This window comes from Patella vulgata, chromosome 7 (genome assembly GCF_932274485.2).
Source record: "Patella vulgata chromosome 7, xgPatVulg1.2, whole genome shotgun sequence".
Taxonomy (NCBI): Eukaryota; Metazoa; Mollusca; class Gastropoda; family Patellidae; genus Patella; species Patella vulgata.
The window spans coordinates 31,729,821-31,746,238 of NC_065885.2; positions in this window are offsets into that span (position 1 = coordinate 31,729,821).

Genomic DNA, 16,418 nt, shown 5'->3' on the forward strand with positions numbered 1-16,418 from the left:
GTTTCGTTTGATTAGAGCTAATCCCACTTAACACTGTTGTAAAGGAAGCAAATTTCTGTTCCAAATTATGACTGGTCAATAGTCCGATTAACAACCAATAGCTAACTGCGTAACAATATCATTACGCTTTAAACAGCTCCAAATTGGAGTAAATAATTATGTTTACATAACGTTACGTCATGACTCACGATTTTGTTATGCCCAATTAACCAGTGCATAGCAGAATATTGCAGAAAAACTAATTGCGTGACAAACGAGGCTACCAACACGGATTCAATGCTGTTTGGAGACGAACAATAACTTCACTGTCCAAAGTTTTAGGGAAGACCCCAGATTAAACGAAGGATTATCATGTTGCTGTACTTGAGATAGATTTGATTGAACGTGAAGAATAGACACACTCCCTCAAAAGCGCAAGTATTAGAAGTCAATCCAGCAAATAATAAACTGGCTTCGTTAGGCTACATACACCCCAGACACGTTGGAAAAAGTTGTTCTTATAGATATTTTATGAAAAAGTAGACGTCGTAAGTAATCTATAGAACTGAAAATTTCCTAAAAATTGTTAATTACCCTTCACATTACCAGTAGAGAAACCCCAAAATCATTTTTGGTCAATCAATCTGTAGCTAATGCTTTATTCGTTACTCCTCGGTTTTATGGAAAATACGACTAACGAATTGGTAAATAGCGTTCGTAACTCCAAAAACTGGCTCGGAAGTCGTGATTTCTACTGGAGAACTGGGGTAGCTAAAATTATATCGAGTTCACAACATATGACGTAACAAGATGGCAGCCAAAGTTACAAAGTTCTAGGTTTTGAACGGTAATTATACTATTTTTGTAGTTATATGTTTGTTGTGGATATGCATATCGATCTGAATACGTGATTTATAGAATTTTACATATTGGGAAAGATTTTCTGAACAATGACAAGAAACACATTAAACAGAAAACTAGAAAAATGCCCAGCTTTCCATTTTGTACTAACTTGTTATTGTACCGTAGATCTACGGCAGTTCATGTTTTAGGACCGTACGAACTATATCAACAAAAATGTTCCAGTAACTGTGGTTTAACGCCCAATCGGCACAAACTAGGTCATTTCGGGATTAACGTCCTACGTTTCTTTGAATTTAAAATGTCTACATACCCTAACAATTAATTAGATATTACCAGTAGGCATCTAAGCTAATTGATCGTGCCGCAAATCGACAATAGACTTTATCTAATTTTTGACGGCTTAATGTACGATAAATTGTTCTTAGATTGATTATTTAACATTTAATTAAGAAAACTAGAATCTAAACCAAAATAGACCATCAACGGAATATGTAGATATTTTCTAGCTTGAATTAATTGGATTTAATATAAGCCCATCAAAAGATTGACCAATATTTAAGGGTTACACGGGCTAGTTTATATCGTTTGCATTAGATGCCGAACGATGATAGATTTTCAATTCATCATATCTTTGTAAATACTGAACTGAACTGAAAAGTTTTTGGACTGATATTCCTTTTAGCGATTAAAATTTCACAAATAGTGATTATAGGGATTTTAATAATCATTGAATGGATAATGACCGCAATTTTGATTTTCCCACTTGTGCACCCGAACACGACAAGTGTGGTATTTACTATTTCCTAGTGGGAAACACGATATTTCCAAGCGGTAACGAATACAGCAATATTATATACGCTACATTTTGAATGGGTATTCTATCATTAAAAGGGAGGGGGGGGGGGGGGGGTAGCGCGTGTGTTTATCCTAAGGTCTGTCATTGAGTCAACTAGCGTGGTTTCGATTTCCTCGGTTGTACGTGACAATGATTATGGTCGCCTGTCCAACCTCGTGGGTTTACTCCGCGTCCCCCGGTTCCTCCCATCACTACGCGCAAGCGAATTATTGAAATAAAATTGAACATATGTTAGTCCCGAAATGACCTATCATTAGTATTGGTTGTAGAAGGTTCCGCTCCCTTACAAATGTGACTTTTTGAAAAGAGGTTAGAATCGGCTTTTTGAGGTTGCCTTTTTTCACTCCCACCCTGGTATAAACCTATTACTCACTAAGTGTTATCTTGAGTGGAAGCGTGTCTCTACTACCTTTTGTGCCAGAGTTATGCCCCGTTTTTCGAAAACCATGTGAGCGCGATAGAGGCTATAATTTTTAAGAGATTGTATTCATGAGAGAATGAATCCTATCGAATTTCAGCGTTCTGCGACTTTCCGTTCCGGAGTTATCCCCATGTGCCGAAAACCTTATGATCACGATATAGGCCACAGTTTTCGACGGATTCTTTTCAATTTGGTGTCAAGAAGAATGGGGTCGTGAGAGGATGAACCTAAATGCAGCATTCTACGACTTTCCGTTCCGGAGTTATCCCCTTTTGCCGACAATCTTTTAAACGCTATATAAGCTACCGTTTTTAACAGAATTTTTTTTTCCAATTTGGTATGAAACATTGGGGCCATGAGAGGAGGAATACTATCGATATTTAGCGTTCTGCGACTATGCCCCCTTTGTCGAAACGTTGTAAACGCGATAGAGGCTACGGTTTTTGATGGATTGTTTTCAAATTTGGCGTGAATCATTATGGCCACGAGAGTACAAACCTGTCGATAGTGTTCTGGGACTTTTTATTACGGAGTTATCTGCCTTTGTCGAAAATGTTTTGAACGCAATAGAGGTTACAGTTTTTGATGGATTGTTTTCAAATTTGGTGTGAATCACTGTGGCCACTAGAGGGTTATGCCCCTTTTACTTTAAGCTGCAGTTGAGACAAAGCTGCTGTGTGGGGGTATTTCCACGCTTTGCATGTCTATCTTGTGATTTGCCCCTGCCCCTGCTCTATATAACCTTGACTCTTTCCTACTCTGTAAATCAGATAGGCAGGTAATAAAGTCTATTTTGTCCATGATGTAACATAGTGATGGAAGAAGTTTATCATTGCCTGTTATTATGTGAGAAATTACACCTATTGAGAACATGTAAATACTTAAGATATTTGATAATATTATTTTTACATTTTGTTATAGGACATATTAATGTTCTAGTTACAGACATGAACAGATCTAATGTATACATCTATAAATAACCCCATCTTAAAGTAGATAATCCTCTTTAATTTATGTAAAAATATAGTGTTACTTTTCGTTCATCTGACCCGACTAAAGTCTAAACGATTAAATTACACTTCGAAATACAAAAGATCAATATTCTTGATAAAAATAATACTATAGAAGATTTCAATAAAATAGATCCGTGTTCTTGGTAGATATAATGCTACTATAGAAGTTTATAATAAAATAGATCTGTCACATCTATATGCGGAAATACTATACAGAAAAAGAAATTTGGGTATAACATCCACACAACACAAACTTGTTCATTTCAGGTGAACATATTATGATGTATATTTTTTTTTCAATAATTTGTTAACATGTGTAGCACTATCGCGCCACATGTCTTATTTTTGACCCGTGATAGTCTTCGACTGGCTACTGTCGTATCTCTCTTATTTAGGACTTCAACGTTGTGTGTTCATTATGTATAACAATCGTTGTTAAACTAAATCGGGGAAATTTCTATTTGACAGTTTTTACGTACTTTTGAAACAGGTTTCGAAGTGTTTTGGTTCTGTTATGCAAGATCTTTGTCGACGCGCCAAAGTAAATGTACGGTGCTCAGACCACATAAAGATAAGTTTTAAATGTTCCTATTATTAATTAGAACAGGTTTCAATTTAGTTTTTATATTTTACACTGATATTTTATTGTTTTAAATCTTCCTGGTGCAAAAACGGAAAATTTGACCTTTTTACCTCCGGGGTCACAAAGAACAAAATTGAATTTAACAAGTTTACATTTTTATTGAAAGAGTGATTACTTTCGATCATTTTCAGCATGTTTTCATGATACAAGGATGGCTGCGCATTCACTTTCCGTGCAAATGACCTCATTACTGATTACTACTCGGCATCGTATTCTACGCAAAATTTTACTATAGAAAAGTTGGGTCTGGTTACCTAATTTGAAATAACAATCAATCTAAAACGTCTTCTGTCCATTTCTATTTTATTTTCAAAAATGTGTTTATCTCCCTTGAACGTGGTTTCGTTTTTGGCTTAAATAGCGATAAAATTAAATATGCAGCAGTATTTATGATTTATTTTACTATTTGATTTTGTCTCCCATCTTTAAGTCATGTATTTTATTTTCTACTAGTGATATTAGTATGGAAGAAACCAGCAGTATTTTTATATCAGCAATAACAAATAAGTGGAAGAGGTTTATTACAATTAAGACATAAAATACAACACAGATTAATACAGGCAACAGGTCAACTAAAGAAGAAGTTTAAAATCCCCAATGGAGGTCCCCACTTGAGGTAAGCACAGTCATAGTGCTTTTTCTCTAGGGTGCTAAATACTGAATTGCGTCATGCATTAGGACTCGGAGCAGGCTTACTCGGTGTAGAACATCTTATTTACTAGGAAAATAACATATTTATTAAGGTAGATATTTTTTCTGGAAATGCATGGTTGGTTGGAACTAGCCCAGACAGAAAATGTGCAGTTTTCATAATTATTTTCTTTGATTTGAATAATAATTTTAAAAGCTTCTCTATGATCATCTTCAATAGAAGGCTTGATCTCACTTTAACTCCATACATCTTATCAAGCCCTTCACGTAATACCATGCATATTTCGGCACTAATTTCGATTGGCTACTGACCCAGCTGGGGAGCCTATCAGATTCCTCGATCATCCCGAATACCAAGTCTCGCGCTTTCCAGCTGAAATGTCCACCTATGATAATCGAGTTCAAGGTTCGTTCAATGTCAAGGTTTCCGTATGTTTGATTTGAGTGTGTTTGTATCACAACCTCTGATTGGACGCTATTGTTCACGTGTCTGCGTTAAAGTGAGATAATGTAGCTATAAGTTCGGGAATTGCAGACCGATCTAGCAATCGTTTCTTCAGGAATATGCTCTATGTTTCCTTCAGATAATTTTTCAGTTGGTTATATAAAGAAGCCACAGTATGCGGTGTTGAACCACATGAAGAGATGTCGGCATAATACCGAAGGACCTACTTAGGTTCCTTCAAGGTAATTAAAAGGTTGTCTCTGGTTAACCAGCATTAACCAGCCTTTTTTTACACGTATATATTGTTGCGTATATAGTGTCCCCCGCCTTTCGAAGGTACTTCAAAATCTTGAATAAGTTGGATCGCGAACTTTTTCTGCTTAGACTAAGTATAATCAGGTTAATTGCTCTATACTTTTCAAAAAGATAAATGTACAATTAGTTAATATGTGTCATCTATTTATTTAGGGATTGCAGCGGGGGACATCAGCCTCACTGTTGGCTTGTATATTTTATCTTTACTTATTGCCCCCACCCCCTCCGCAAAAGATTAAAAGCTTAATTACATTATTATACGTTGCTATCTGGAAATTTCTTCGCGCCTTCGGCTTTCGACGCTCGATTCCATTATAGTGTCATTGTTCCTCCACTCCTCTGTGGTCTTATACTTTCTCATCACTATCATATTCACGGTTATAGTGAACCACCCGGTTAGTAGTACCATCAGTGCGTGGGGCGACAGACTGTACACATTTTCTGTTAATTGTCACAGAACAGGTGAATTGACAGGCAGATCTCAAGATTCTGTCTCATACTCCCATTTCTAATCCACACATTCACAAGAATTTTCTTCCAACAATGACCTCAAAAACCAGGATATTGACTGAAATTTTCAAAATAATATGCTCAAAGGGAGAACTTTGTCAACTTGAATAAAACTGCTTTTCTGCGAGATAACGATTGGCGAACAACTATGCAATAAGATCTTTGTTATAGTGTTATAGCCAGTATTTTGTTGACATTCATTATGGGTGGGATTGTGGATGGCGCCCTAGATTTCGACCCCCACCCCCCAATTCACAACTTCCTTGATCCGCTACTGGTAAGAAGCAGTAATTGCATTCCATAGAATTATGACCTGTATATTCAAGTTCAATTACTAAATGCCATTGAAACAATTTAGTCTTTGACATGTTTTGAAAATACTAGATACAAAGTATATATCAGGTATATGCTACCTATTTATAGTGTACATAAATTGAGTTCAAAATTGAAACGAAATTTCACGAAATTTGAAAAAGCAGAACTAAGTCAAATTTGTTGCAATGAAAACACACACATACACACACACACAAACACAAAATGAATTCAGAAAAATTCCGACATAGCCAGTAGAATAACTGCTATATAATTGATTGTTATGTATACAACGTTTCGAAAGGATATCTTGACCGGTTTATGAGATATGTTTCGGAAACGAAATCGGAATTGAAGGACAGGTAGGCGGACGTACAGCGTCTCGAAAGGATATTTAGAACGGTTTATGAGATATGTTCCGGTAGCGAAATCCGAACGGCAGGACAGGCAGGCAGACGGACAGATCCCATTTCAATATCCCTACCTAACAGATAAATTTCGACATAGCAAAAGGCACAACAGCTGCTGTAGGTTGTTATGTGTATAACGTTTCAAAAAATACATATCTTGATCGGTTTATGAGATATGTTCAGGAAACGAAATCCGAAAGGAAGGACAGGTAGGTGGACCTACAACGTCTCAAAAAGATATCTTGAACGGTAAATGAGATATCCGAAAGGAGGGACAGGCATGCGGACGGACAGAGCCCATTTCAGTATCTCTCCCTGACATCATTCATCTCGAGATAAAGATGTGAGATTGTAGTGTTTCTATGTTGAATTTTGAGATTGTGGGACCAGGTTGATTTCTGGCTACAAAGAAAGAGTTGATAATTTTATATATTTAGATAACTACATAAACTAATAACGATATGCTTGAAGCACGATTTAGAACAATTTGATGGTACAAAATACAACATATCATACAAATATTAATTAGTTTCTATGTGTTTGGCCGTTTTCCGATGAAGGGGGAAGTCACTTAACTGGGGAAAGTAACAAATCTCGAAATCTTCAATTTTCTTCTCCCCGAGAGGAGACACGCCACCTCCCGGACCCACCCATGTTCCCAGATTTTTTTTAAAAAAAATGCCTTGGTAATTTGACAGAGAAATACCGCATGTAATTAGAACAACAAAGTATGCTATTTATATGTTTTTAACATGAAATCTGTTCGTTTGAGCGTTAGCAACATGATTGTGTAGAAAAAAGAAGTTATCCCACTGCCGGCACTCCATCCCTACTTTACAACATGTTAATCTCGATCATCCAGGGGATCTTTATTTATTATCAAATACAATTAAAACACACTAGTCACTATCCGTCTAATACTGTTCTATTGTCATAACATGTAGTGTATCTTTTTTTTAAAGATGCATTATGTAAGAGCTAAATCTGCCTATTGCAGGTCTTTCTTTCGTTTGGCTTCAAATGTTATATATTATTAATTATTAACATAACAAAACCGTCGTCAACTCTCTAGACCATTGGATGCTCGCAATTTTAAATGGATCGAAACAAGATTGTCGTTTAATAATTTTATTTCAGAATGGATAATCCAGACTTTGTTTACTTTCGAAACAACGGTAGCAGTAACAATCAGCCATAACTTCGCTCAGAATGAAGCAATTTGACTGAAATTTTCAATATATTCTTGTTTCATTATCCATCTTTAAACTATTATAGCGAGAACTGTCAGCTCTTTAATAGCAACTAAATCTTTGGTAAGAACAGGGCATTAATCTTGGTAAAATATCATTTATTTCATTGATTACAGACTGCTTTTAATTATAATGACAATACTAACATTAATTTATTAGGCCTACATGCTACTAACTTATCACAATACCAAAACTGATTACAGGAGACTAACATATATTCACAATACTAACATTGATTACAGGCTACAAATACATAATCACAACACTAACATAGGTTATAGGGTACTCACAGTATTAAAATTGATTATTTACAGTATTTACAATTGTTGATAACAGCTATAGATATATTTTTTTCAAATAAAATAACTCATTAAAAATTTTCTATGCCACATTTAATCCTGTCTTTTATAAAATTTGGTTTGAGATGGTAAAGATGGTAGTTTAATGGTCTTGGTATCTGGTCGTGGACTTGCTGGAGGTTTAGGAATAAATCGTCCAGGTAATGATGGTAGATCTTTCATTAAATTAGGAAGTGGAGCAGCGCCAACTTTCTTAGCCATTTGGAAACGTTTCTGTGGACTTTCAAATACTGATGATGATGATTTTATTTTTGGTGGCGTTGCTAAACTTCCCTGATTAATCTTGGGGTGTTCAATCAAAGATGTTAGTTTTAATCCTTGTCTCTTTATATTTTTGATTACCGTGTGATTACTGTTTACCGATGATATTTTCTTTATAGAATGTGGAACATCAGGCGTGGAGGTACTATGCGCTGCTGTTGCTTTATCAGTCTTCTGTCCTCCTTTTTGTATCATTAGCTTGTCCATTTCTGGGGACGAGCAGGAATAGATTGATAGTTCTTCTTCAATAGATGTAGACAGAGATTCTTTTGATCTATCTAAAGATCGTAGAGATGAAAATTCTGTGTCTATGGTGCTGCTTGATATTGTTCTTGTTCTGACAGTCCCATCTTCACGGGAGCTCGATGAAACTCTTGATGAAACTCTTGACGATATGCTTTTTGAGATTGATAGTTCTTCTTCAATAGACAAAGAAAAAGATTCTTTCGACCTTTGTGGAGATGAAAATTCTGTGTGTATGGTGTTGCTTGATGTTGTCCGTGTTCTGGCAGTCACATCTTCAGGGGAGCTCGACGAATATCTTGATGATATTTTTTTTGAAACTGAGACATTATTTATATCCGCCAACGAGATCTTGTTATCAAGGCTATCTTGCTTTGGGCGTTCAGTCAATTTTGTGATATTACTTACATCCGCCAACGAGATCTTATTATCAACGCTTTCTTGCGTTGAACTTTCAGTCGATTTTGATATTTTGATGGTATTCTGCGACCCCACTGATTCCTTTAGTGTCTTCTTTGTTGTGGTACTCTGGGATTTAGCATTGATTGGTGCTGCCGGTTCTTTTGATTTCCTGTTGGTGGTTATAGATGGTTTCTGTGGAATATTCATAGCCTTTGGCTTCTTTGTTTCGTGCGGTTTTTGCGTGACTGTTCTGGTCGCAATGCTACCTGCTTTCTTATTCTTGGCTTTCTTTGGTTCTCTATTTTTGGTAAGCTGGGTATTAGCGGCTTTAGACTTTATAGTTTTAGTAGTCCTCATGTCGTAGTTTTCTTTGGTAACCTTTTTGTTTTCTTTGGTAACATTTCTGTCGACGGCTGCTGTTTTGTCGAACTTTTGGCCAGATTTGAGTGAATTAGCATTAAAACGCCTGGACCTCTTGTAGTTTTCTAATTCATCGGTTAGCTCTTTGACGGTTTTTCTTAGGTGAGTGCCGTTGTTCAAGCTGTCGTCCTCTTTCGCATTAAGTACATGTACGTAACTGAAGAAAAAAGAAGGATATGGATATATATCTGTATCGAAGTTAACTCTAAAAAAAACCCCGAAGCTACGGTACATAGTATCGACTGGATATATAAAAGGTTTGAAGTCGTAAAGAATTCTCTTACATTATGTTTAATATTCTTTGGGATTTCCAGAAATGACTTATGTTATTAATATGAACTACTAGTCATCGTCCCAAGGCAATAATCAGAATAATCATAGTCGGTTATGTGTTATGTTTGTAGGGATGGGCTTAGTATTTGTTACAATTTTCACATTTGATTTCAAACCAAGGTATCATACCGCCAATTAACAACTTGCGGAAGTTTAGAAAGACACTATCAGCTCAGCCAAAATATATGGTGGAACTGGCTTGGGTAATCTTTGAATATTGTCGGTCTTGCCTTGATTAGTCAACTATTGGCATGGGAAGGATGATTATACTAAAACCACGTTTTACTAGCAAATGATAAAAAATTAAAAAAACCCAACTTACCCGTTCAACGATTTAACTTTCATCATCAGTGCTTTATTCATGGAAGTTATTTCTTTAATGTATTCAATAACCTTTTCAGGTGTATTGCGTAGACTTGGCACTGTAACAGGTATAGGAACAATATAAGCTTTATAAGAAAATATATGATCAATCATTATTAAGAAAAATATACGATGGACGCTAAATACCATTTAATTTATTCATGTATATTTAAACCGGTGTAAAAAAGGTTATTATTTTACCTTTGATGTTCTTAATATTCAATCCTGGTTCTATATCATTGTCAGAGTTGTAGGAATCGGATTCAGACTTGAAATTCTCTAACCCTGAAAATATTAAATTCTAAAGTTTAATATCCAAACGAGTTCCAATTTCAACTGCCTATATTCAGCCATAACCAATGGACAGGTAAGCCTTTTCTAATTTTAATAATATCTGATAAAATTGGTATTATATTGTGGAAGATCTAAGATAAATTAATCTCATTCAGATTCCAGAATAACAGTTTAAAATAAAAATAAAGATTATGAATAAATAAATGTGTGCATAAGAATAGAAAATAGTATTTAAATGTCATTATCGTATATTATGATCGCCCCCCCCCCCCCCTTGTCCCCTTGTCAGTGGTGCAGGACTAGAGGTTTGACAAGTGAAAACGTATAGTTGGTTGTTCGACCCCCCCCCCACCGTCTTCATTAGCTCAGTCGGAGCAGAACAGTTGGACGTCACACCCCATTTAATTTCATATTATTTTAATGCTACAATCTGCTATCTTATGAATGATATTTTGATCAACGAAAGAGTATGTGTATAATAAATTATAAAAAGTTAACTAACCAGCCATCGATTTAGGTGTTGATCGACGGCTCCTAGAAGTTCTAGATGTAGCTATACGTTCAGGAATGCAATCATTCTCGTCATCTGATCTCACAGATGAAGATGCTGTTATACATTCAGGAATGTAATCATCTTCATCTTCTGGTGTTGTCTCATGATTCCCTCCCTTTTTACTAATCTGTAACGGATTCATACTGAAATACGATAAAATATAACAAGTAAAGACCTGCCAGCAACGATTTCTCACAAAACATACAACATTCTGATCTAATGTCTCGCACTTTGAATTGGCATTCCACAGCATTTCATGCCAACCCGCTAACATTCTATAACAAGGTATACTCTTGCTGTAAAATAAAGTTAATTAATCTGTCAAAAAATACGTTTTAGTGACTTTTAGAAGTCTATATTCTATCGCGTTCAAAAACATATATCTATGAATCCAAATTATTTCTATCGAGTTTCTAGGATTGCTTTTAGAATCTATGTTGATCGGAGCATTAAAAAGTCTCTCGTGCAGGGCTGGGTTTGCCTACGTGCGGATTCTAGGTCAAACTCGCCAGTGTACACTTGAAACAAAGGTTATACGCTGACACACTGCGCAACAAATTAGTTACAGTGGGACCCATATTATAGGCCTACCCGTCCTGCCTAGGCCAATGACCTGCCTTGCCTATTGCAAATCCTCTCCCTGCTCCCATGTTTACATTTGAACGACGTTTTTTGGGGGAAATAAATGATGATTATAGTATTTTTGAAAATACTTACCTATTTTCTAAATAGTTATCTTGAATCACTGTTTTTCGTTGATAAAATCTTGAAATAGTTATGTAAGCACAAGGAAACTTATAATACACGTCTTATCAGTACTGTGAATGATAGGACAATACCATGACGTCACAATGCTCATGACGTTTTTTTTTTTATCAATGACGTTATTTACACAGCTATAATAGACAAGACAGTCCATGCCTCTTTTCTCACATTAAAACGTTAAAAGGGTTGTGGCATGTTTTACATGTAATCAGATCGCAGTACTTTCATTTTCAAGTTTAGTTACCAAAAACAAGCATTTCTGACTTTTACGCTTTGCGGTCCCGAGAATTGCGGTGCTTCGCCAGACAATATTGAATTCAATTTTTGTTAACAGCGATATAGGCTGAATTATAACAATAAATTATAACAATATATAATTAACTGTATATAAATCAAATCTATAACTGCCATTCTGACTTCTGAAGCTCCTATTGAAATTGAAAGAGAACATTTGTCAGATCAGTAGATACTAGTCTAAAATTCATCGAAATTCTTGCATTTAATAAGGTTTCTTTTTATTATACATTTGTATCAGATGTGGTGAGGAATTCGTTTTGGCGAACAAAGAGAATCACGGTGAAAAATAGACAGCAAGGATTCCAAAATGGCGTTAGAACTTCGGTGGGGGTAAAGCGGTATTTTCATATTGCAGCTTAATAGGGACGAAAAGAAACGTAGGGAGGACATCGTCCGATCAGACATCGTTCGTTACTAAAGGAACTAGGCCATGAGGTAGTTCTCAGGTGAGTTTGACCTGGGGTCTACAAAAATGGGTATACCCGGCCCTGTAAGAAAATCAACTAACGCGTTTCAATCGCAGTAATAATCTGTACATGAATCTTACCCACTTATCTAGAATGGGTGTATGTCTCGACTATAAAGATATTTTGATTCCTAAAATAATCCGCTGTTTGCAATTAGCCTCTCCACTATATAACATTGACCCTTTGCACTCGTACACTGTAAATCATAGAGGCAGGTAATAAATAGTCTATTTTGTCGATGATGTAAAATAGTGACGGAAGAAGTTTATCATTGTCTGTTAATATGTGAAAAGTTACACATAATAAGAAACATGTAAATACCTAAGATATTTGATAATATTATTTTTACATTTTATGATAGGACATCATTAATGTCAATACCAGCTTTCGTAGAAGAGGCCTAGTTATATTTATAGTCATGAACAGATCTAATGTCTACATCTAATAACCCCATCAAAAATGAGCTAAATCTCTTTAATTTATGTAAAATATATAGTGTCGGATTGTGTTGATCCTGGGATGAAATTGTTCAGCTTGCTCCAATATCATCCTTAATATGCTCATCTGAAATCCCACGTCAGCTTGAATGCCCCCCCCCCCCCCCCACCTCCATTGTTAACCTCTGTCAGTGTTTTTTTTTATGTTCAATTTTGGAACCTTCCGATTTACTTGACTTAACTAGATATCTGGACATGTTTAACACCATGTCCTAAAGCATAGTAATTTTTGTTCATATTTGTTGTAATTGTTCTGATTTATTTTACTAATAGTTGACTAGACTGTACCATTTCTGTGGTCGAAGGCGATTGTATTAAAGGTGTATTTAAGTCATAGACTAACTTGTAACCTGAAACATTAGCTAAGTGTCCAATCCTAAGTATTATAGTACAATTTATGGAAGCCTATAACTACCATTCATTATTTCTACTTTTCGCCTCTTCAGAACACGAAAGTCGAAAAGTAGAAGTTAAGACAAAATGTGAGGCGACAAGACGGTATACAAGCCAAAATGCAAGTCGAAAAGTAGAAATTAAGAAAAAACGGGGGGCGCTATTATCGCGGTGTGTTATTTCTTAATTTCCTATTTTCGAGTTGATTTGGGCTTGTATACCGTCTTGTCGCCTCACATTTTGTCGTAACTTCTACTTTTCGACTTTCGTGTTCTGAAGAGGCGAAAAGTAGAAATTATGAATGGTAGTTATAGGCTTCCATAACAATTAACCCCCACAAAATTCTATCTGATTTGCAGTTAAAGGCTCAATACCACTCTTGCTGTAACTTAATAATATGTCTCAATCTTTATTCTGGTCAACAAATTGTACTATTTTACAATATTCCAATTAATTGATGATACAAATTTCATCTTAACACACCTAATTTTAAAAAAATGGAAAAATTCAACTAAATGATTTGAAAAGCCTGACGTAAAGCTTTTCAAATGTGACTTGGATTTAAAGATATTTTTGAACCCTCTGGACAAGTAAAATAGGATTTAATGGATAATTTACACAACAGGTAAGACACTAACACATCTAGTACTTAGAATAAGGCTATTTTTTTGAATTTTCTGGAGCTGTCAAGCCAGCAAGAATGTTATTGTCCCTTTAATTAATAAAATTAATATATCATTGGTATCCGAAATAATCCCGAAATTGCAATTTGACCCATACCATGGGATTAAATGACTAGGTTTATGCGTTCCAACTGTTACATTATGGTGTCGTTTAGACAATCTTGTAACACCGTGATAGTTTAGTTATTTGGTAAATAAGGTGGACATAGATGGATTAGTATTATATTAAAATGGTGTTAACAAGTGTTCCCATTATTGTGTGATAGACAATCTTTAGACCATTTGTCGAGAACTCTTGGTGACACCATTGTGAGCTAACATAAACATCACAATCATCGTATAGACATTATCTTTTTTGGGTCAGATTTATATTGACTTTTCCAGAGTGGATGACCTAATGAAGAAGGTTAAAAACAGCCCACTATCACTGGACACACCACCAAAAAAGGGCATAATAACTAACTAGCGAAAATCTGACCAAAGCATCGATAGGGGTATTAGACGACGGGTAGAATAGTAAAAGCTACAAGCCTACCACAGTTTATACCTTTTTGTTCTATCGTAAATTCATGACTAGGCGCAACTGTTTTATAAGAAAATACCACTTTTTAAATAGCTCTCTCGATCTCTGTAACAAAACACAAAGCAGTGTTAACAATGCAACGTGTCTGTAACCATCTTGTTTTACAAGACTGCTATAATACAATCATACATTATTTCCTCGTTCAACAATCTAATAATTTATGTTAAATACCGTTAAGTCGCCGGCTAATCCAGTCTAGATGATTTATTATATTCATGTCTCGTGTAATTTGGTATACAGGAAAACAAGAAATCACCCTGAAATTGACTTATGAACAAATAACCTTCACAAATGAAAACATATGACACAAACAGATATAAGTCGTCATATTATAATACATAATCCAGTCTAGATGATTTATTATATTCCTGTCTCGTGTAATTTGGTATACAGGAAAACAAGAAATCACTCTGAAATTGACTTAGAAACAAATAACTTTCACAGATGAAAACATATGAAACAAACAGATCTAAGTCGTCATATTATAATACATGATGTTTATTAGTCAGTTACATTGTTTCTTTCTTCGTCCTCGTATTCCTTCCTTCCTCCCAATCCTAGTTGATAAGTATCTTCGACCGCTACTAACGACCAAACGAAAATATCAACTCTCTTCATTTCCTGAAAACGATATAACCCGGGATAAGGTCAATCACCAGCACCAAGTGAAAGTCATATTCCTGAAGCAATGGCCCGAGAAATTCCTATCTGTCCATTGCTGGATTAGCTTTTGATACTTGAGCTTTTGAGAGAGTGTGTCCATTCTTCCCGTTCAATTAAATCTATCCCAAGTACAGCAACATGACAACCCTTCGTTTAATATGAGGTCTTCCCTAAAACTTTGGACAGTGATTTAAGTATTAAAAACGATGAAAGTATTCTTCGTCTCTAAACAGTATTGTTTACATTGTATCTGTTTTGATAGCCTCGTTTGTCGTGCAATTAGTTTTTCTGCAATATTTTGCTATTATGTAAACATATTTGGCCCAATTTAGAGCTCTGTTTAAAGCGTAATAATATTGTTACGAAGTTAGCTATTTGTTGTTAACCGGACTATAATTTGGAACAGAAATTTGCCTCCATTACAGCAGTGTTAAGTCGGATTAGCTCTACTCAAACGAAACACTGCGAGGAGTATGTCTGAAAGTCTTTTAATCCGATTAAATCCAAAACGGGAGATTGTCTACACTTGATAGTTTTTTTTCTGAATTAAATGTTAAACAATCAATTTGAGTACGTTCTTAGTGTGGATTAAGCCGTGCAAAATTTGATATCTTTCCGAAAAATGCAAAGGACGAAAAGAGATATTGAAGCAAAACTAGCGATCTTTTGTGAACGGCTCAGTATTTTGAATTGAATATTGAAGACGTATAGAGTGATACACCTTGCTATTACTAATTTCGTAAAGGCAGCTCGGAATAAAATGATATATTTTAGGTTAAATAGTTCAGGCTATTTAGTGCAGTATACATATTGTTGTATACAGTGCTAGGTTAACCATTAAACAAAATAAGCAGGTGCTCAGGGCTCCACAGAGTTTCTGCTTTGTTTAACGACAAATTTAAAAATTAATTAAGAACTTTTAATTATTAATAATAACACAACGTTTCAATACTCTTACAGGTATCTTTATCAAGCAATGATCAATAATGAGTGTTTGAGTTAGTTGTATTTTACGTCCGCTTCCACCGAGGTTATAGGTTGTATCGGGCCTGACAAGGACAGCTGTCTAGTCCTTTGGATGAGACGAAAAACCGAAGTCCCGTGTATACATTGGAATGCACGTAACAATAGAAACATAACATTAAGACTTGTAACAACAACCATTTCCCTTCG